This window comes from Nilaparvata lugens, chromosome 3, assembly GCF_014356525.2.
Source record: "Nilaparvata lugens isolate BPH chromosome 3, ASM1435652v1, whole genome shotgun sequence".
Taxonomy (NCBI): domain Eukaryota; kingdom Metazoa; phylum Arthropoda; class Insecta; order Hemiptera; family Delphacidae; genus Nilaparvata; species Nilaparvata lugens.
Window position 1 is genome coordinate 67,664,733 of NC_052506.1, and position 23,648 is coordinate 67,688,380.

General features: G+C 36.0%; 1 protein-coding gene and 1 pseudogene across 1 annotated transcript in view; both read right to left on the minus strand.

Moving 5' to 3' along the window:
- Window positions 1-23,648, minus strand: part of LOC120348828 (cysteine-rich motor neuron 1 protein-like) — a 403,315-nt gene that overhangs the window by 285,786 nt on the left and 93,881 nt on the right. The gene's annotated exons all lie outside the window — the stretch shown is intronic.
- Window positions 15,971-16,096, minus strand: LOC120350731 (annotated as a pseudogene).

Below are 23,648 nucleotides of genomic sequence, written 5' to 3' on the forward strand. Positions count from 1 at the left end.
TATCTAGTGGGAAATGAACAATAATTAGATGCACAACTCAATAGATTAATCACTCAATTATAATTTACAGAGGAAGGGTTCATTAGCAGAAATTATCAGTTCCCAACAACCCTTCTCATATCCTGGACACAAGATCAATCAATAACTGATAAATATTCATGATGGGATAATTACAAATACCAACGATGCAGGTTTAAAACCAACGGATAATACGATTTTCCCACGTATATTTCATTATTCAATGAATAGTAATTTCATTTCAAGAGGATGATTGAGTGTTATCTCAGTGCGGATAAAATAAGTATTATATACAATGTTCATTTTGTTCTTGTACACAATAATAAGAGAATGGAAAATTCATGTGAGAATCAATCATGCTAGGTCAGGTTAATGCACATTTTAATCAACCAACTTGTACTTCGGCATTTGAAAGTCATATTTTTAAAGTATAAGCATTTCATTAATTAGGCAATTTTCGATACTGTTGATCTTTTATTGTCAAACCTTTGTGAAAAGTGGTGGAATGGAATGTATTTGCAATATATTATTATGTATAGAAATGGGCGCAATCAAATTCAACGAATTTTCCTATTATCTTAACTTAAATTGACGGATTGAAAAATAAGTCTCTTTGCAATGGGAAGGTGGGGAGTGTTAGATGTATAATTTATATAAATAGTAGTATTGTTGAATAAATCATTATCTAAGGACACATTACTCAATTTTTTCTACTCACATCTCTGAAGAAGAGGAAACCCAATTATTAAAGGTAATCGTGGGTAACATAGATTTTGCAGTCATCCGTACCTGTAAAAATTGAATTAATCAAATTAGAATTATAGTAAGATAAAAAATTAATCTACATAGAAGTGTATTATTCTAGAATCTTATTATATAAAAATATTCGTCATTTATGATTATGTTTAAAAATATTTCATTAATTAGAATAGGTAAAAGGACAATCAAATAACATATATTTTATTAAGAAGGTTGATATCAATAATTATTATTAATTAATATCATGGCTACAAATCCGAATACCAAATCTTTATCTAGTTGGATAAGAAAGCTCAAAGTTCTATTTCATACCATACACCCTTCACAGTTTCACATAAACAAAGGTTTACAAAAAAATCGATGAGTATATTACTGATATCGACCATTGCTGTGACAAGTATCGGGTATGATTTTCCAATATCGTGACCATATTTTTCGCCAGAAGAAAAACCTGTCAACTCATTCTAATTCCAATTGAGACTGCAGTCTGTTCCAATTTTTCCGATATTCAGTCTCTTGTGTCACGCTTAGCCTTAGTGACCAATCGTAGCAGCAGACACAAACCGACTGAAGGTCGGAAAATCCACTGGGAAAACTGCGTCGACCCGAATTCCCACTGCAGCACCTGGTGCGCCAATAATAGCGACAGAAAACTCAACTCGGAAAATTCACCTAGCCAAATTTAGATTCGTTAACGAGTTCCCCGGTAGATTTGCAATAGACATTGATTTCCAACCCGCAGCACTCCTACCATCAACTGATTCAACTATTCAAACACTAACAACGAGACTGGTTGGTATCCCATCATGACGAACTGAGCTCCATCCATGTTTTATTGAAATATTCTGTGGAGTGGATTGAAAATTCCAAATTAAGTTACAATTACAAACGCGTCTCTCCTAGTTTTTACAAGGAATTATTGATTGATGCAATGTGAATTTCAATTTATTTGCAACGAATTTACAAATTGGTATAAATATCAAATGTTTATGACTTGTGTTATTCAGTTTCAAATAACACCTTGATCATTGATCAGACCAAGAGCAATTTACGAACAGATTCCAATTAACGTAATTGATCCAGTGATTGGCGTAGTATCTAATTGCTCAACTAGTCAAAATTAAACCTTTCCTGGATGGCTGGAAACCCAACACCCGAAACTGTAGGGTCCACCCTCCACATCAACTATATGCACAAACACAAGTTTGGACGATCATCATCAGTATGGACCATCCTCAGAATGGCCTATCTTAATTTAGCAAGTTCATTTTTACAATCTACCTTAACATAGCAAATTGTACTAGGCCTACTTTAATTTAACAAGTTCAATTTTGATTTGAAGGTATTTTATAGAACGAGTTACAAAGTTTTTATGAGATTGCACAAGAAGTGTTGCAATATTGCTAAGTAACATTGCATTGGTTCACATAATTCTTGGCGAACATTTTTTGAGGTTGTTTCACAGAAACGTACCCAGAATAGGAATTAATGTGTTTAATAATTATTATTATTTAGAAGAATTAGTATGAAAGTTAATTATTTTTTATTTCAATCAAACATCACAGATTCATATACTCAATAACATGATACTGAAGAAATAAAAAGCAGCATCGAATAGTGGAATGCTACGAAAAGTTTCAAAATTATACAGGGACAGCTCCTCGCTCCTCTCTGTCTTACTCAACCATCACATAATTTTTAACACAATTTGGAAAATAGTTGCAGTTTACAAAAACACATCAAAAGTGGGGTAGCAGGTAATGCGACTCAGGACGAACAACAAGCAATTGGAAAGTTCAAATAGAGGTCGAAAGACACAAGTAGTTCAGTTGAGTCGTAAACCTACAACAGTAGTAACGAGTACACAGTTGCGCCATAAACAAAACGACTGAAGATTGTAACAACCACGAGTACCGACTGCACTGTAACTAACTATCAGTTATCTAGACAACCCATACAAGTCAAGTACAGCACTTCCCGAGAATTACTACTAGTTTCAAAAGAAATAAAGACATCGTATCGTGAATTTCTTTATGGGCAGTACTTGATTTTGGGGAATACAAACAACTTTGTTGAAGAAATATCTCCATGAATGACTGCCAAAATGTTGATGAAATTCGGAGCACCAAATTTGCCAAGAGGAGCGGTATTATGTTCAAAAATATTATGAATGAGATGAGCAAATATAAAATAAATTGCAATACAGCTAAACCTGAGAGAATCCCTGAGAAACCCATTAATATGATAAATGCTCAATTCTACAGGCAATGAATATAGCAAAACAAACGATTATGAAGTAAATGAAACATTTTACAATAGCTCATAAAATTCAAATTATTAAATTAATGGGACGTTTCCTGAACCCAGGACATTTTTAATTCAAACTGAGGAAAATCCAGACACAGACACTGATCATTGTTCAGCCGCAGGCCGAATAATTACACATGTAATTTACGCTCAACTCTACGTTCTCTGTGATCATGCCTACATATTTCCAGGAATCTTGAGAAGAGACTACCCAAAGGAGTACTATTAAATGTTAATTATCACAATGGGGAGTTGTACAAATATATGCGACATCAAAGACAGAAATAAACCCGCAATATGACTGAATAACCGAGGTATATAGCAAACCGAAAGCAAAATCTATCTTCAATATTATTAACCAGTCACAAACCAGCTGGTATTTGCTCTTGAAAATAATATTCAGTGGGTCAACAATATAAGTCAACATGGCTGAGGTGTGCTCACCGCTGAAAACTGGGAGGCTCCTGAGACAAATTGAAAATAGGAAATATTGATAGAAACATTGTTACAATAACTGGTACAAATTTAGAATCATTCGGACATGAATATCCTTGCAGTTCCACACAATGAAAATTTCATAAATGAAATAGAATCAATACACGTTGTTTCTTTGCACTTCTTTCATTATGAAACAATGTTACGAAAAATTTATTGAAAGTCGTTATGAATCGTATACAGTTTCCATATTATAATATCATGTATTGGTAACTACATAGTCAACATGATGAGTATTAGTTTTAAATTGAAGCATTGCGCTTCGAGTGAATTCTATTTCCGTAGTTTCTATATTGATGCACTTCTTCATTAATTCCTAATTCAACATCCTACTAATTGATTTTTTCAATTAATTTTGTACAATACAAGAGCAAGACGTTCAACATTAGAATTTGGAGTTTTTGAATAAGATCCTTATCCCATTTGTTTACTATAAATTCCAAAGCAATAGTATTCAACCACTTTTAATTCATGTTTTTATACTTGCAATTTTTTTCAACAAAACGTCCGCCGTCCCATCCATCTTCGCAAAACGTCAGCATCCATGCTCTATCTACAGAGGCTGCCAATGTCTGTATACACAAACAAACCTGAATTGTTTCCACTTAAACTTCAGGTATTTGAATACTAAAGTTTCAAAATTACAATCGGTGTAATGGCAAGTCATTTAAAAACATATCAAGCTTCTATTCAACTCTCGTAACATGTTCAATTCGATTATCTTCTTCTAGGAACTATCATAAAATATCTAGTACAATGATTGGGCAGTACTATAACTTTAATGACTGATAAAAAAAGAGCTCTTGAATGTCACCATCCCTCTTGTTTTTGATAGACATCAGGCGTTTCTCTACTAACTACTTGTATCCCCAATCAAATTCACAACTTTTTCTGCAATAGTTTGAGTAAAGTGTGGAGTTGCCAACCCTACCCCAACAGTCACCCCCTTCACAATACCACCACTCCGACCACAAAGTCTGAATCCCTCAAAAGCAAGCCGCCACCGTTTTTCCCAGTTTCCCAACCCCCCTCCCACCACACCTAGTCCGGGTTTTCCTCGGCACAAAGTTATTTTAATTAAATCCGCTCCCATTCCCTCAGGCTCTCGGTAATAATACAGAGGCACCTCTATAATTTATACGCATTCATTAATAGACCCAACTGTATATATAGAAAGGAGCTCTGACATTATTCGAGGGAGAGAGACAGAAAAACGAAGTGTGTGTGCGTCGGAGCCAGAGACAGACATAGAGAAATCGAGAGACAATGAGAATGAGATAAAGAGAGATACTATAGAGAGAGAAATGATGGTGACATTTTTATTTGGCTGTGAATCGATCCCAGATTCACAGTTTTCCGGATTCCAACCTAGAAAAGCCTACCTTTTAGTTTTGTGTACTTCTGGCTCTAACTGGTGGCCTTTGGCAATTCTACACATTTCTCTTTCATTACATCTTTTTTCAAATTGAAAACTATCTGAAATCTATCACATTCTCTGTAAAAATTTCGAAAATAATTTATTTTAAGGAGAGTTTCGGACTTGATTTCTTAGAGTTGACTTATTGCAGACAAATTTCTCCTGCTTGTATTGTATGTATTATTAGTCCAGTCATTATAGACATAAAAAAGGGGGTGTGCTTGCAATTTATATTGTAGTTATGATTTTTTGATATTATTTGGGTACATGAGAGAAGTCCAGGACCAATTTCTTCATGCAAAATTTCCTTGTGCTAGATACAGAGTGGCCCAAGAACCTCGTATTTTCGGCTCATTTTCCAGTTTTCAGCTATTTCTGCCAAATCTCGGAATCGGACAGAAAAATTTGCTCATGCCTTTTTTCTAGATTATAAAATTCTGAATAAAATGAGATCATTCGGAATTCTCTATCCCAAAAAATGAGTGAAATTTGAAGAAAAAATCAATTTTGATGAATTTCAGTTTTTGATCAACAATATCTTCCGATTGTTACCATTTAGATATACAATTCAAAATCCTTCTGGGCGTATTTTTGTGCTCTACAATCTGAGATTAGGTAGAATGCTCTATCTCATATAGATTTCCAGGTACACCTGACAACAATGCTCCTTGTATTGTGAAAAACACCTAATTTTCATCTCCAACCATCATCACCAACTACATAGTCTTCACATTGATATTTCGCACAATAAGATTATTTTCTATGAGAATCACCCGATAGATGCACTTCATTTCAGTATTTCCTACTAGAGAGGCGCGCTCAAGGACACCTCAAGGATCAAAATTTCAAACTCTTATAACTTCTGAAACAATGCTCAGATTTCATCGTACTGCACTTCATTCTTCTCGGCTCGTCAAGGCGGTCCAAAATCATGAATCATAATTTAAATTCAGTCAAAAAGTGGAGAATTTTTGTTGAGTGTACTAGAGCCCCTTATTCCAATACACAAAAAATGGCCAATTTCTATATTCAAAGCTATGTATCTCGGTAACCCCTTATTATAAAAATCATTACTTGATCTTCAAATGTACAATATAGTTTATTCTTTCATCTGCTGTAAAAGATTTTTTAAAAAATATTTTCGTAGAGTGAGATTTGATTGTTGAAAAGAATCCGGAAATTGTAGATATTTTCATCATATTAAAGGTTTTGGCAGGACTATGATAGGGAAAAGTGTTTCAAGATGGATTCTAGACAACTGAGCTCGTAAAGGAAGATTTTATCTACAATTTGGAATCAATCGAGAGTTTCTATGATGTATCAGACTCGTTTTAGAAACTCTTGATCGACAGTAAAATCACGGAAAAAATGTAAAAACTGAAATCACCATTTTTGAAATCTTCTGTAACTTTCGGATAGTATTGGATTTTGAAGTATTATTTATTGGAGTGGGTAGAGAGGGACAATTTTCACTGGATTTGGTAATTTTATCAAAAGTATAATCAAAAGACATGCAGCTTTGAATATAGAAATTGGCCATTTTTGTGTATTGGAATATGGGCTTAAGTACAATCAACAATAAATCTTCCACTTTTCGACCGAATTCGAATTATGATGCATGATTTTGGATCGCCTTGACAAGCCGAGAAGAATGAAGTGTAGTACGATGAAATCTGAGCCTAGTGTTAGAAGTTATAAATGTTTGAAATTTTGATCCTTGAGGTGTCCTTAAGCGCGCTTCTCCACTAGGAAATACTGAAATGAAGTGCATCTAACGGGTGATTCTCATGGAACATAATCTTATGAACTTATGTCATTGTGAAAAATATCAATGTGAAGACTATGTAGTTGGTGATGATGGTTGAAGATGAAAATTAGGTGTTTTTTACAATACAAGGAGCATTGTTGTCAGGTGTACCTGGAAATCTATATGAGATAGAGCGCTCTACCTGATCTCAGATTGTAGAGCACAAAAATACGCCCAGAGGGATTTTGAATTATACATCTAAATGGTAACAATCGGAAGATATTGTTGATCAAAAACTGAAAATTCATCAAAATTGATTTTTTCTTCAAATTTCACTCATTTTTTGAAAAATTATAACTCAGTAATCATTGGAAATAGAGAGTTCCGAATGATCTCATTTTATTCAGAATTTCATAATCTAGAAAAAAGCCAAGAGCAAATTTTTCTGTCCGATTATGAGATTTGGCAGTAATAGCTGAAAACTAGGAAAATGAACCGAAAATATGAGGTTTTTGGGCCATCCTGTATCTAGAACAAGGAAATTTTGCATGAAAAAATTGGTTCTGGACTTCTCTTATGTACCCAAATAATATATTAAAAAATCAGAACTACAATATAAATTGCATGCACCAATGTATATAGTGACTGGACTATATAGTTCATCAAACAAGAAGTACTCTATGATTACTTATGTCGTTGAGAAAATAATTTGGGAATGTATCTTGAATATTAATAAGATTTAATAGAAACCGCACTTTCAGTACACTGAAACTAGTCCTATGAATCATGACTATCAATAAGGCCGCACTAGCTAGACCTATGAGTTAGGAATGAACTTGAATAGTGTAATGTTATTGCAATATTATGAATTTCATTTAAGTTCAATCCATCAAACTGATAAAAGTCTCACTTTATTTTCAACATCTGGAGAAGGTTCTACAGAGAATGAGATTCGCTATAGTAACCGTATTTTTCTAATTTAATAATAATTTTTAATAGTCTGCGTTTGAGCCATCTATATAATAAGAGAGAGTAGGGTTGTGTTTGTTCGTGTGTTCGTTTGTTCGCATCAAAACATCTCAACTTGTGGATTGCATACCGGAAAAACGGGAATTATTTAGATCTCCAAATTTTGCACATAGATTCTAAAAATATCAATCTCGTGCACCTGGAAGCCCAAATTTCAATTTTTCTTCTAGATTTTTCTTAGATGTTCAAATTTCATCAATGGTACATACGATTTCATAAAAAAATCACCAAATCCTATGGTCGAAATTAAAAAAGGAACATCTGTGCAGATTAGCTTGAAATTTTGCATATAGATTCTTGCTTAACCGAGGATGGTCATAAACTTATTTTAAATTATTTGATTACATCAAGTTTTCAGTTTGTCAAGTTTCCAATTATTTGTCATGCTTTCAGTTGTTGTATGGAAGCAGCAGAACATTTCTCTTAGAAGGGAAATTAGAAGATAGGTATGATTGGGGATCCTTTTCGAATGATAAAAACAGGTTTTCCGTCGCACCCAAATTTTTTCCACCATTTTGAATCCAACTTCTTTCTTTAATAGAAAGGTGGTCATATGATACATGATTCCGATACAGGATTTCCAGAGAAAAGGTATGGTGGAAACCGCACATCGATATCTCAAACCTTTCAAAATTTATTCTCATTAATTTTCTTTATTATAGTATAGAAAATGATAGATAGATGGATATATCATCCACCTATCTATCATATTCGATACTATAGTGAAGGAAAGAATTGGCTTGAATACGTATACACGTGTAGAGGATAGGAAAATTATGTTTGACGCATCATCACGTCTAAACTACTGGACTGATTTACTTGAAATGCTGCTTCTAAATTCTTAATCAACCGAGGATTCTTATAGGCCTATTTTCAATTCTTCTAGATTTTATTACGTCAAATTTTCAGTTTGTTGAGTTTTAAAATAGCCCCTTGCGAAGCACGGGTTACCTGCTAGTTTTCAATAATAGGCTCAATTACATTCAGGGGAAATATTTAATATATTAGAAAATGAATAGTTGAAATGCAAATGATATATTCAAAACTCATCTTCAGTAATAGTCGAATCAAAACCATTAGATCATGTCCATTACTAACAGACTTATACATTTATATTTTACTTCTTCTTTGTTTATCCGCTTCATTTCTCTTCTCTTCTTCCCAGTAACTTTTCATTCTGTCAGATCTTTCTTTTCTCAATTCTTCTGAACAAACCTGTTGCCTTCTTTTAATTGTTTTTATTGATAAGATTCTCTTTCTATCAGTGATGGTTTCCTTATAAATTGTCGTGCGATTTTTGACATCGTCAATAGTTAAATTTAGTTCCGATGTGTCTTTTTTATTTCCACAAGCCAAGAAATTGTGGCTCTGCCTGTTTTCGCACTCATGAATTTTCCAAATAAGTCTTCAATCGACTCGCTAGGGTTCTAAGAATATGCCCAAAGAAAGAAATTCTCATTTTTCAAAGAAAAAACATAGAAAAAAGAAACACGTCTTTTAAAAGAAAAATTTTACTTATACAGACTTTATACATTTATTGCAGTCACAAATAGAGACCAACAAGCACTAGAACTTGTTTTTTGAAGCACTAGCGAAGATTCTTCAATAATAGTTCAGATCCATTTTTGTTTGTACGATTGTATAATTGTATACTGCTTAAATCCAGTTGACAGTACGAAAAAATAATAAATTTGAAAATAAATGTTTTATTTGTTTGCATTCCCACTACTTCTATCTGGGGAATCAAATATTACGACAAGATAATGTGCACTTATTTTCTTGGAGAGGAAATGGAAAAGTGCAACGGAAAACCCATGTGGAGTGGGTTTCCTTGTTCAGAAAAATGGAAACGACGACTTTATCTCTAGAATTGTTGTTGTTTATATTGTCGTGGAAGAGACAACGTTATGCATCCAACCAAGAGAATAGGAAGGGATGAAAGTGGAAATTTTCGTATTGTGGATATTTGGTATTGGAATAATATCCTATCTCGTGGATACGTAGCCTAATTAATCTTCTAATTTTACACCTCTACAGTGATACTGTGCTGACAATAAATAGTAGTGGAAACGGAAAAACGATGCCACCGAAATAGAGTTTCCACGTATCATGTGGAACCTTTATTACCACGGATAATCAATTTATGTATATAGAGTTCAATAATGAACTACCAGTCCTGCGTCCATCACAATTAATTGAATTGATAATAATTGAAGTCCAAGTGAAGTAATATATCATATGAAGTTGATAATTCTACTTGATAGAAAATTTATAACTATTTGGAATTGAGAGATAATTATTAGACTTTCATGATAGGATTTCAAGTGAAATGGAAATTAGCATTCTGAGGCCCGGTTGCACAAGAGCCGGTTGAATTTTAACCGTCATTAATTTCACGAGAACCATTTTTGATAAGTCGGCTTCTCTGATCGGTTCTGTTCTCGTGGAATTAATCACGGTTAAAATTTAACCGACTTTTGTGCAACCGGCACTGAGTGATTAGAAATGAAACTAATATGTTCATCGATCCCTCCTGAAGCAATTCTGTAAGACTCCTCAAAGACAATTTCCTCATTTTCAAGAAGTTTGATTCAAATATCTAATTCAATTTACATCGTGATATCGTGATAACTGCACGATAAACTACAAATGTCGTACTATACTGTCATAGGCCTACTACATATCTTCTATCATATTACTACACTACATAGTAGATCCTTCTTCAACCCGTTTTATTTACACCATAATATTTTTATGCACAATACACTACAAATGCCGTACAATTTCTTCTATCATATTACTAAACTATAAAGCAGATCCCTCTTCTACTTGCTCTACTAAATGTAGCTGCTGGAAATTCTGAAAGCAAACAACAACACTGTAGTTTCGATGAAGAGTCAACTACTCTCTCGGTCAAGGGCAGGCAAAAGGCAAAGGTCAGCGTACTAGGTCCAGAAATAGTTGGCGGTGTAGGTGATGCTGATGCTGGTGGTCCATGTGGAGAGGGGTGGGGTGTTGTAATGGGTGGTGGGGAGGGGGACAGATCACGTGGTCACTCTGGTGAGGAGTGTTCAGAGACCGCTTACCGCAGGTCGGGAGCGACCAGCTTTGCTCTGCACTCAGCAGATAATATTATAGGAGATCTCACGTAAAACTTCATAGCTTGGCTGCTCTGATGCTATTTTCACTCAACAAGTGGACAAGTATGGCTTCACACTTGCTAATATAATGCTTTCTGCATCTATGGTTGAATGTGGGTAGTGGTTTTAGAGAGTAAATAGATATATATTAACAGCATAAATGGCTGTAGTGAATAGTGCAATTCGAGGATTCCTTTTTTAAACTTCTTTCAGAGAACCGGTGAGTTCTTTAAACTTCAAGGATTGAATGTGGAACGGATGTGGAAAGGATGAATGAAATTAAAAACGGGAAAGAAGAAAAAAGGATCAATCATTTTTTAAAGAGGAAGAAAAAAACGTCAGAATACGGCAATGAAATGTAAAATTTCAGAAATTTATATCATTTGATGTGGAGGAAATAGATATGAAGGCCAAGGAATTGGAATAAAATTAAACAGAACAAACCAAAAATTCATGAAAAGAAGAATAAGAGTCAAAATAAATATTGCAAATAAAGAGGAATACAGTTCTTTTATTCTTGTAAATATTATGTGATTGAATGTATGAATTTGTACAAAGAACAAATAAATTCGAATTTGAAGAGTGAGAACTGAAGGCGACTGAGAATAATCGGAGACGGAAGAGTAAAGAGAACATGAATAAAGGAAGAAGGAAAGAAGTAATGGTAAAAAGACTGGGGATAACAAAGGAAAATCATGGGCAAATAATTAAAAACAAAAAGGAGAAAAGAAATAAATGTAGAAGAAGAAGAAGAAGAAGAAGAAGAAGAAGAAGAAGAGAAGAAGAAGAAGAAGAAGAAAAGAAGAAATACATACTGAAGTGGAGATTGAAAATTATAGTTTGAGAACCCCCCGAAATTGATGGTGCGAAAAGTGATTATGAAGAGCATAAAGAAGAATAACGAAATGACTTAAAAAAGAAGGAAAAAGACTAAACAAAAAGGGAGGAAGGATAACGACTATTGAAAGAGGTAGAGGAGGTGAAGTTCAAGAACAATACAAAACTCATGACCAACGAAAACTACACAGTAATTTCTAGAAGCGTGCTCCATACAGACAGAACAGACGAACGTGCCTTTTCCATTTCAATTAGACGTTTGTCAGGCAAAAGGTATGCTTATGCTATGCTGTGCTGTACTGTGCTATGTGCCTGTGCTCTGTTGCACTTCTGGTCTTCTCCCCTTCCCCCCGCAACAGTTCAAAGTCTGAGAGATTTACGACACGTTCTATTGAATTCGTTCGGCCGAAAATATTCAAATATTCAAATGTGCGCGCGCAAGCCCGCAAGGCTCGCCAGAGAAAGCAGGTCGTCCGATATCCATTCCATAGAGCACGCAGTGCAGTCATTGTTGTAGCGCAGCTCAGCTCACAATATCGTATTGTTTCAGAGGAGGGCCATCGCGGTCTGGACTTGAGCCGCCTCAGGAGCATCAAGTCGAATATTCTGGCAGTGAAAGGAGTTACGAGGCTGCTGGTTGATTGGCGGGGTAGGGGGTTGTGGACGAATGACTTGGGAAGAAGAAGAAGAAGAAGAAGAAGAAGAAGAAGAGAAGAAGAAGAAGAAGATAAAGGTGGAGAGGAGAAGGAGGAGAAGGAGAAGAAGGAGCCGGAGGAAAAGAAGGATGAGGAGAAGGAGGAGCCGGAGGAGAAGAAGGAGGAAGAGGAGAAGAACAAAAAGAAGGAGGAGTAAAAGAATATTACGAATACAAAGAAGAATAAGTGGTGTTAGTAGTAGCAGGAAGGAAGAGTGGAGGTGGTAGTCGCTGATTGTTTGTCGAGGTGGAGAAGATATGGATCAATGGCTTACGAAGAGGAAGTGGGAGAACGTGAACTTGAGGTAAAGACGTAGAAGTGCAGTAGAACATACGGAAGAAAAAATAGTAGTAAGAGGAAAAAAGAGAATAATTCAAGGTAAATGAGTAAAAGAGGAGAGTGAGAGGAGGGGTGTCGGTAGGAGAAGGTAGTAGAAAAAGAGAAGGAAGTGAAGAGAACGAAATAGTAGGATTGAGAACTGGAAGAGAGGAGGTAAGAGAAGGGAGGGTAACACAGAAGGAAGATAACAAGACATAAGAATGTGGACAACAAGAAGAGAAGAAGGTGGTGAAGTTAAAGGAGTAGAAAGTAAAGAAAGTATATATCAGGAAGACAAGAAGAAGATGAAAAATAGGAGAAGATGGACAAGAAGGTACAGACGGATAACTCTTTAAGAGAGAGGTTATTTGAAAGAGATATAGGAATAATTAACAATAAGCAATGAAATCTTAGATAACAATGAGCTGTGGAAAAGGTAGAACCGATGACGAAGGGAAAGGAAGAGCATAGATAACGATAGAAGATGCACGGTGAAAGAGGAGCAACAAGGATTAGAAGAAAGGGCGAAGATCAGATTACTCTATTCATGTAGATTACAAAACATTTCTGCTCAGACCAATAGTACAATATGCAAATACTACTACAGTACAAAACTGTTATCATTCATAATACTATAGCTCTATGAAGCTTTTTACAAAGCATGAAAAATCATTCAACTATATGGAGCAATGAGATTCACTTATTGATGAATCATATCAGTGAAATTGCAGTTCTTGGGAAAGTACAGTATATCCATGTATATCAGGCCCATGAACACTTGACCGTAAGCGCTACGAGGAGAAAGAGAAGGATATCGTACTCGATAATAGTTGCAAAGGGGAAGAATGATTGGAGGGTGGGCATGAGTAAGAGGTGGTGGTCAAATACGAAGAGGAGGAGTACTAGGAGGAAGACAATAGGAAAATCGGAATTAGGAGTAGCACTGGAAGGAATAGGAGGATCACAAAATTTGTGAAAGAATTACAAGAATTTATGAAAGGAGAGAAGAATTACAAGGAGGAACAGAGGAGGAGAGTTTCCAGGGGAAGAGAATAAGGAGGAACAGGAGACGATAATTACCAAGGATGAAGAGCAGAGGAGAATTTTCAGGAGGAAGAGGACACGGAGGAGGAGGTAGAGGTGTGAGAAGAGAAAAAGGTGAAGGAGTAGAATAACTCACGATAATCGTTGCACGGTGCGATACGTGTTGTCTGCAAGAGACAGCGGCGCAACGCAACGCAACAGTCTGCGACTGCGGCTGAACGCCTCAAGGCCCGACGCGATTTATGATCGCAAACCGAGTCCTGACTCTGAGAAGCTCGTTAATATTTCGTGGCACTTTTTCTTCTACTCAGTTCTGTTCTGTTCTGCCCTACCTCTTGTATTTTGGATATACTGTACTATAGTGAGATCACTCTAAGCTGTCAGCATTCCTCATATACAACATTAATGGTTCCGATTCAATCCGATGCTGACAATTTAACGGAAGTCCTTGCCGGAGACCCCTTGGGCGGTGGTGGCGACTGGCGCCGAGCAAGTCTTGTCCGATAATAATTATTAACTGAGAGCTGCAGTGCTGCAGTTACTACCGAAATCAACTAAGGCACTGGTCATGACAATTACTCGAAATTAGATACAATTTATCTACTTTCATTTATTTCCCAAAAGGAAAGCCTTTGGGCTTTATTGCTTCTGAAGGATAATATAATTATTTTGTAAATTTTTCTTATTCAATTTATTAAATCATTCAGGATTACACTACTAACAGAAATGTACCACAGGCTTACACCCAAAACGGTTCCAATTCTAATTTATACAACAGACCAAATGTAGCTAGGTAATGTGTCACTTCAAAATTCTTCAATTACACACTTAATTTACAATTCAAAACACACAAAAATCATTTTTAAATTGAAAAAATACTTCTAAATTGAATTAGATTAATTATGTAAACTATGGGACAATGAAGAAGTTTCAAAATCAATTTATTTATAGTGAATTCCATGGCTAAAGAGCTTTGGCCGACTAATGATTGCTGGAAAGAGGTCTTCAGGCATGAAATACACTACACCTGATTTTGTGAAGGGAAGTGCCAATTTCAAATGTGAATGTTGAGTTGCGAAATCAATATTAATTCGTGGTGAATTAATATTAAAACTGATTTCTAGTTAGAAGCTGTTAGCTGTTGATACAGCTTGCATTCATCCTATAGCATGAATGCACAGAAATACCGAAGCTTTCCCTTAATACTCTAACATTGACATTCAGATAACCGTATTTTTTTTAAATACAGTGATAGATAGAATGCAACAAAAATTGTAAACGTAATCGGAAAAAATATTTATTGAGAACAAAATTAAGTGTAAGAAAAACAAAATTGTAGGTGTTGCTGGCAAAGAGTTATTTAAATTCAGCTGATTTTTTGATCACTTGAAATCCCAGTTCAGATATAACTTTTAGCCGGTGTTCCTTCATCACACAGCCACCACTCAAACTAAAATTAATATATATTATTCTGTATGTTGGAACTCAATCAACTCCAGTTAATTTAAGATACATATGAATTACCGATATTCTGATATCTATACTAAAAAAACAATTCAGCATACATTGTATAACAATAATCTACATACATTGATAATTTACTTGAAGTAAGAATTGGATTTTGCGATTCGAGATTTCATGTTAGCTGCAAATCCGGACCTCTAGAGTTGAAGGGTAGTTGGCAGTCAAGAATAGACTGGTTTTGCGGAGAAATGCACATAGCAGAGGTGTTTCTCTGCCGTTGTGGAAATTATAACTGACAGGAAATGGAAATGTCACAAAATATACGTACATAGGAAGAGAGGAGAGTATTTTTCGACTACAAATCACTCAAATGCACACGTCTTGTCTGCCAATCTCAGTTTGACGACGAAATTTTTTAGTTGAAGAGCTTTCGGTTGGAGGGAAAATTGAAGCGGCTGTCGAGTTGGACTGACGGCTTGAAAGGTGGTCGTCGTACGCTGGTACAATCAACTCTATTTTTTAGTATGGAGAAGTTAGTAATATTCACTGCTATCCATAGTAGGTAAAAATACTCTTTCTACTACACAAATATGAGCAAGAATAAATCAACCGAACTATTAACAACATATTTCTTTTTCTTTGCAGGATGAGCCTTCGCTTGTGTGTGGGTGATGAGATACGATGATAATTTATTCAATAACCTCTAAAACCGATGAAGAATTCTTAAAATATCTTTTATTAACTCTAATACTGTAAAATTTTCAATTAGCAATAATCGCACCTCAGTATTACTACATTGGTTACGATATCGCCACTGCGCAGTTCTTTCTTATTAATTTGTTGATTATCCGCTCTTTTTGTTTGAACGAATGAATAGGGAAGGAATTTCAAGATGCACAATGTGAAAATGAGCTTAAAATAATTATTTCTCAACTACAATGTTGTTTCCTCAAAGTGGAAAGGTATTAAACTCATACAAATATAATTTGCAATTGGCTACAGCAATTACAATCTCATTGAAATATATATTGAAAGAATCCATCTCGACATAAAGGCATATACTGTAATCCTTGCATCCATAAAACACAACAAAAACAAAGTTACCATAAGAAACAATCAAAAACCAATTTCGTTCATAGTAAAGCATGCTTAAGAGAAGCGTTTTCTATCGCCAACCCCTCCCCCTCTCAATCAAATACATGTCGGTGAAGTCAGCAGGGGGCCCAACCGCCCTTTCCAAAATCCTGGCTACGCTACTGTTTCTTACGTGGTTAAATTATCGGTAATGTACTCGTAATGCCAGCATCAATAAATTGTGTAGCCTAATGTAGGTTGTTAATGTTACAAAATGAGAATTCCAGAATTATTGATTGTACGAACGTGAAATGGTATTGCTAAATTTAAATAGAGTATCATAGGCATTGAAAGAATTTCGGTGTGAAAGGAACGCGTTAAATGAATTTCCAGATGAGAGGCAAATCACCTCACAACCCAACTCAAAGAATGATGTCTTTTTCATTTTGCCATTCACTTTCACTCCACGTCCATCCAAGTATCTAATCAACAGCGCTCCAATTCGATCACGCGTCGCATTATCGCATCATTCGAATAGAATTATTCGATGGCGCTCGATATTTATTCCAATTATTCAAATTGTTGACTACCTCCGGACTGCCTTTCAATTTGTTGATGTTCTAACCTCCTTGTTATAAAGTCCTCCTATTGGATTAAAGGCCACTGGTGAGGGGTGGGGGTTGTTGAATGAAAGAGAAGGAGAGGAGTTCAATGACAGAGACCGTTGAGTTAGAACAGGGTTCAACAGAAACCGTAATGAATTGCAATTATTCGTCCTCTTGGATCGAGGAGGCCCTTGTTGAATTCGTAAATAATTCGTTCACAGTGCTCTTTTAGCTGTTCGTTCATATTCTTGGTGTTCAGGAACAGAGGAATTTCCTATTGTACATGAATAATTCTTCCTACACTGACTTTCAATTGTCTCTTCTTGCACTTGCTGCAAAGCAGAACCAGGTCTGTTTACTGATCAACTTCCAATGCGCTTTGGATTGCTAAGATTTTTTATAAATTATGAATTTATTCTTATTGAAATTGATAGTTACTTTTAATTACGTATTTCGAAAGTTCATTTTGTATTTGATATTTCAATGTTATACTTTTCCAGGATTATGTCGTTAAATAAGAATAATAACAAGTAAAAATCTCAATATAACAATTTCCAATTCTAAATCAAATTGAGGCTGTTTTGAAAACTGATAATAGGATTCCATTCCACAATCGCTTTTCTCACAAACTCACGCCCTAGTGAACAAAGCATGAATATTCATTCTTCCAGAAAAAAATTGTACCTTATAGAAACCAACAATCTTCCCACATTGTGATCGGCTCGGAAATCAACAACCCACCAGAACAAATAACCATTGATTTCTTCCAATGGATCCATATAATCATCGCCTTTCAAACTGTCACACTTGAATTTGTTCTTCGAGTTCAGATTCACATAGCTCACACTATCAGTCACAGGAAATAAAATGTCAGTACTAGGTGTGGCAAATACAGGAAATATAAGGTTTACTAATGATTAGGTTGAGGCTATCTCAGTTCAAAATGAGTAATTATGTTCATGTTTTGCTCAAAACAATTTCAAAGCAATTCCTCTCAAATCAAACACAACTCGATGCATTGTAAATGTATGTATTGTTAATAAATGTTCTTGAATCCGAACACTGAAATTATTCGGTGTTCGCAGTTAAAATACTCAGAGCTTTATGAGATATACGGTACTCAGAAGTGAAACATAACCATTTTAATTTAAAACAGTGGAATATAATACTGTACCTCAATGCTATTAATCCGCCAAATTTCACATTGTACATCTGAACATAAGATTTTGTACGTTTTACCTGAAGCATCACGCATCTATGCAAACAAAGCTGAAGAATGAATATTTCAATTTCAACCACATAATAATTATCATAATACAGGCTTAGCCTCGTATTCTCTATATAGATCAAGAGAAGAAACGGTAACTTGTTGGTTCAATCAATTTACACATAATAAAGGGTGTCTCTTCAACTTGTCAGTGATGTCACCGGCTCCATGAATGTCAATAGTTCAGTGGACAAAAGCGACTCCCCTCTAACATATTATGCGGGCTTTCAACTTCAATCTCTCACAAAGATGAAGTTTATTACATAGGCCTCAACATAACACACAAGTCTATCTATACTCAACCAACAATATTTAACTATTTATATAGTTACTAGCTAGCTAGTTATGCATTAGGAACCACCCGGTCTGGAGTCAATTGGTTTAACAAGATGTGAAAAATGAATTAATGTGTCAACAGCAGTGACTAACTGCATGTCAATCCTTTCACATCTCGCCTGTCGTCCATTAGTACTCACTTGTCAAGTGACTCTGACTTTTGACCCTGCAGTCAAATCGGGGCTCATTTCCCAGTCAACGTCCATATTATGACAGACAACTGTGATTGGAACAATTCCTTCTATTTATGAGGGTTAGTGGTATTATCAGTGATTTCTCTATAGGAAATTAATAAATCTTTGTAGAGTATCATCAACCCTCCATTTGAATGACGATTGTTTAGTTTTACAATAAATTGATAGAAGATAGTATCTGTTTTTTGTGTTTTGTTATTTCTTTTTTCAAAGGTGGGAAGAAAAATGATGATAAAATAGCTGACAGACGAGATAAAGAGGAAAGAATAAATTTTTTTGAATCTTCTGAAATGCTATCAATTATCTGGAGACTTTCTCAATGACAAAAATGGAGAACAGAACCAGTTGGCTGGAAAATCGTTGAATGCTATCGCCCTGACCATTGCCACTCTGCATATAATAGTAATGCAGTGAAATTATATTTCATTTATATTCAACAAAACTATATTATCCTCTCAAACTTTTGGCTGGAGACTTTCTCAATGCAATGAGGAAAATTGGCAACAGAGACTAAAGTCCTAGAGTTCTATCGTCCATTACTTTGAATTTTAACAGTTCACAAAACTATATCATAAGTATCAAGTAAACTTTAGTACAACCTTGAATTAGTTCTTATCAATAAATCGAAAGGAAATAACCTATTCCATGAGGATGAATTATATAATTTACACCACCTCGTCAAATAAGACTACACTTGATGATACCAATATTAACTCGATGGCAACAATTGTATGTCATCATCATCAAGTAGGAGCCAGACCAGACACCACATAGTAGAACGAAATCTATTCTACTACATGGTCGCTGAGCCAGACATTCACTTTATTAGGATCGTAAATGAAAAAATTAGTCTATTCCACTGCCTACTCGGAAATAACACGAAAAAAAATACCGCCGAATGAATCACCTCAGTGAAGTTCAAAAGAATTATTGAGTGGCAATATACACACTCGAGCAAACACGCCATTGGCGCACTAGTGCTGCATTCAAACCGAGCCAATCAAACATGCATCCTGAATTAGGAATTCGCCCAGACATGACACATGTTTTCACATGCATACATGAAGCTCCACACATATTCGCTACCAAGGTTGCTACATAGTAACTGTATTCTACAGTATGTTATTTACATGAAACCCCTATAAAAAGTCGAACATACTTTCTAGTGGGAATTGTGATCAATGTTAATCAGCAGTCAAGCTCAGTTTGACAGTGTCTCACTTTGTTACAAAAATCGATTTACACGAATCTGCAAAACAAATTTGGATTCTCCATCAAATAGAGGGGTGCATGACATTGACGTTGTGTGATGTTATTTATTGCAAGGGTTTTTCGATGTGAAATCTAGTATGACGAGAGAAGGGAGTGAGATGAGGGGAGCTGAGGATGAAAAAAGGAGAGTGAAATGTAGCAAAATCGACGTTGATGACTAACTAAGGTTCTGAAGAGAAAAGCAGTATGTGTCTCATTTTGAAGAGTAGTTGGAAAAGGAGAAGACAGGAGTGGTGAGAGATAACAAATGCAGAGTGATAACGAAATAATAAGAAAAAGCGAGGGAAGGAGAGAAGTGGTAGAGATGAATGTCAAAAAGAAAAAAAGTTGAGAATATGACGGATTTATTTATTTATTTATTTATATATTACATGTCATAGGCCATTACAAGAAAAGCATGGACAATTGTCATACAAAAATCAGTCAATAAAAACCTAACTTAATCTAGCAATACAAGTTCTCATTTCTAAACAATGCATTATATTAAGATGACAAAAGTAACTATGACTATGATGCACACTATTATAGATACCAGTAACACAAAAAACAAACATTTATAGATAAAAAATAGAATAGTAGAGTAAGGTACTAAAATAAAGTCAGTCTATCAGCCTCTTTCACATAGTAATTAATATTGAAAATGTTGAAAGGAAGGCCTAGGATTTAATTTATGAGTGTCTGCCAACTATACGGACACTCCTCAATCAACCAGTCCTTAGTCATTCTTTTGAACAGGCCAAGTGATTGAGCCTCCTTTAACCGGGTTGGCAACGAATTAAAAACCTTTATACTTTTATGCTCCGTACTTTGTTCATAAAATGCTGTTCGGTGCTGATTAATTCTTACAACATTTCTTGATCTGGTGAAATGATCATGAATATCAGATCCTGTTGTCCAACTGGCATGTGACTTATAAGCAAAAATAGCCAGGTTGTAAATATAAAGAGCAGGAACTGTCATGATTCTTGATGACTTGAAAATGGACCGACAAGAAAATCTATGGGGCTTCCCAAACATGATCCTAACAGTTCTCTTCTGGCTTTGAAAACCATCAGTGCATCTCTTGAAGCACCCCAAAGCAGTATGCCATATGAGAGTAGTGACTCAAAATACCCATGGTAGGCAGCAATCACAGCATCTCTTGCCAGAACCCCAGATAATCTTGAGATAATGAAGGCTGCTGAATTGAGTTTTTTTATCAGTGATTCCACATGAACTGACCATGCCAAATTCCGGTCGACAGTCACTCCCAGGAACCCTGCCGAGGTAGAGGGCTGAACCTCCTCACCATCAATATCAAACTGGAAAGAGCCCAGCTGTGATCGCTGTATCTGGAATTCAATAAATGAGGTTTTCTTAATGTTTACCTCCAACAAGTTTGCCTTGCACCACTGAGCCACCTCACTAAGCACAGAGTCTGCAGTCAGCTGAAGTTCATCACTATTCCTAGCTGTTATTAGGAAATTTGAATCATCAGCAAAGAGAACTGATTTGGCATGATGTACATTTGCAGGGAGGTCATTAATGTAAATCAGAAACAGAAGGGGGCCCAAAATTGATCCCTGTGGGACCCCTCTCCCAACAGGACGAAGTTCAGACCTGAATTTACCATTAATGACAACACCATTATCGCCCTCTATTTCAACCATCTGGTTTCTGTTACCAAGATAAGACTCAATCACCGACAAGAAATTACCTCTAATTCCATAGTAATGAAGCTTCCTTAGGAGAATGCTGTGGTTCAGGCTGTCAAATGCCTTCTTCATATCAACGAAAAACCCCAAGACCTTAACACCCTGATCCAATGATGAATAGATATCACTGATGAAACTCTCCAATGCATCTATGGTTGACATTCCAGCTCTAAAACCATATTGACACTCACTTAAAAGATTGTTATTTAGGAAGTGAGCCAGCAAGGGGTCATATATTGCTCTCTCCCATACCTTGGACAAAGAGGTCAAGTTAGCTATAGGTCGGTATTTATCCACTTCCTTCCGAGAGCCTTTTTTGAAAATTGGCTTTAGCTTAGATACCTTGAAGCAGGCGGGGAATGACCCAGAAGCACATGATCTGTTCAGAAGCTGAGTGACAGGACCACTGACACAATGGAAAAACTCATGTAGTATTTTTGAAGGAATTCCATCAGACCCACTGGACATTTTCATTTTTAGCTTCTTAGCAATAGATACAACCTCTTGCTCAGACCAAGTTGGCATCTCAGAGACAGCAGCATTACCAGGGTTAGAATTTACAAGTAAATCACAAAAAGAAGGACCGTCAAAAACCCCCAAACTGAGCCCATTATTCGATGAAACCACCCCAGCAAAGTAGTCATTGAATACTTCAGCAACTTCATAAAGTGATCCTACTGGGAGGCCATCAATCAAAATTGGATACTCAGTACTCACCCTGATGGGAGTTTCCTTCCTGATTAGATTCCATACAGCCTTAGATTTGTTGTCAGCAGAAGCTATCAGTCTCTTGGAATATTCAGTCCTGAGAGAATGGATCAGCAGTTTGATGTCAGAGGATATCTTTTTGAACAACTCACGAAACAGAGTATTTTGAGGATAAGCCTTCATAAACAGTTCCAGGTCTCGCTTCCTGTTACAGAGATCCTTCAAGTAAGGATTTGACCAGGGGATCTTTGAAGTATTTCTGGGGATTCCTAACTTTCTCAAGGAAAGGCCATTTCAAAACCCTGAACAAACATCTGGACAAAGTAATCAGTCTGAGCCTCGTGGTGAATCTCATTCAGATATATAGGTGACCAGTCACATTGACCTAAGTAGTGAGAGAATTTTAACTTGTTTTGATCAGAGAAAGATCGTTTCATTACAGCCTTGAGAGATTTCACCTGATGCAGAGGTAAAGGAACAACTATCTCCTGAGCAAAGTGATCGGACAGAGACAAGCTAATCACTCTTGACAATACAGCATCAATATATTTGACACTGATGAAACCATTATCCAACAGAGTGGAAGAGTGAGATGTAACCCGAGTAGGCTCCCCAATCACATCCTGAAGACCATAGGCACAGAAGACTGACATCAACTCCTGCTTTGAGCTTGAGTTGCTGAGAAAGTCAACATTAAAGTCGCCAATCACAATAATTCCCTTAAATCTCTTAAAAGTTGAAGAAAGAAGCTTGTCAAGCCTGTCAACAAATGTATCCATTGAGCTGTCAGGGGATCTATAAATACAGACTATTAGAAAATCACCATCCACAGTCACAGCCGCTGCCTCAAAGTCTGACTCGCAAACCTCTGCTAAGCTGAATTCAGAGGTCAAAAATCCACATCTTGAATATATGGCCACACCACCGTCCTTTCGTAACTCTCTGTTGAAATAGCACACAAGATTAAAATTTTCAATATTAACACTTTCACTGCCATTCAACCACGTTTCAGAGAGACATAAGAGATCAACTCTACTTAGAGATTTGTTTTCCTGCATGTTTTGAATTTGCAGAGCCAACTCTGTGTTTTTATTACGAATACTTCGAACATTATAGTGCAGGACATTTAGAGTGACTGGGCCTGACATAGAATTAGGTGAGTGACCATGGTTGCTTCCAGCCTCAGCAAGACAGTCAATCAGATTTGTGCGATCTACAAATGTTGGCA